The sequence below is a fragment of the Mesitornis unicolor genome, unplaced genomic scaffold, assembly GCF_000695765.1.
Source record: "Mesitornis unicolor isolate BGI_N332 unplaced genomic scaffold, ASM69576v1 Scaffold47809, whole genome shotgun sequence".
Taxonomy (NCBI): domain Eukaryota; kingdom Metazoa; phylum Chordata; class Aves; order Mesitornithiformes; family Mesitornithidae; genus Mesitornis; species Mesitornis unicolor.
The window spans coordinates 1-503 of NW_010206105.1; the positions used below are offsets into that span (position 1 = coordinate 1).

The window sequence follows — 503 nt, forward strand, 5'->3', positions numbered from 1 at the left end:
CTGTCTGAAGCTCACACGTATTGCACCGCCGTACGCCGCCGCTAAAAGCCTGATCCCGGGGCTGGGATGCCCCCGACCGCCCTTTTCCCCTCCGTGCGTGGGGCTGTGCCCGTGCCCAGCGGCCCCGTTCTCTCCGTTGTAGCGGGGCCGGGCAGGGTCCTGGCCGCCGGGCAGGGCGAGAAACCCCGGGCACGGGGATGTAGCTCAGCGGTAGAGCGCATGCTTTGCATGTATGAGGTCCCGGGTTCAATCCCCGGCATCTCCAGGAGAGCCCTGTCTGCTTTTTTCCCCCCTGATGTGTTTTATTCAGAGTTAAACAGCAGAAAACCGTACCGCGAACGAGCCCAGAAAGGCCCACGATGGCGTTTTCTCAGAGGCACAAAATGGCTTCTTTTTGTCACTTGGTTCTCCTCAGGACTACACAAACACAAGATTTTTGTGTCTGTGTATTTCGTTGCTTTGCTTGGACCAGATCACAGAATCACAGAATCACTCAGCTGGAA

The 503-nt window shown here is 57.7% G+C and overlaps 1 non-coding gene across 1 annotated transcript; it reads left to right on the forward strand.

The window, feature by feature from the left end:
* Positions 1-193: 193 nt before the first annotated feature.
* TRNAA-UGC lies at positions 194-265 on the forward strand. The gene has a single exon. It is a non-coding gene; the product is annotated as a tRNA-Ala (tRNA).
* The last annotated feature ends 238 nt before the right edge of the window (positions 266-503 follow it).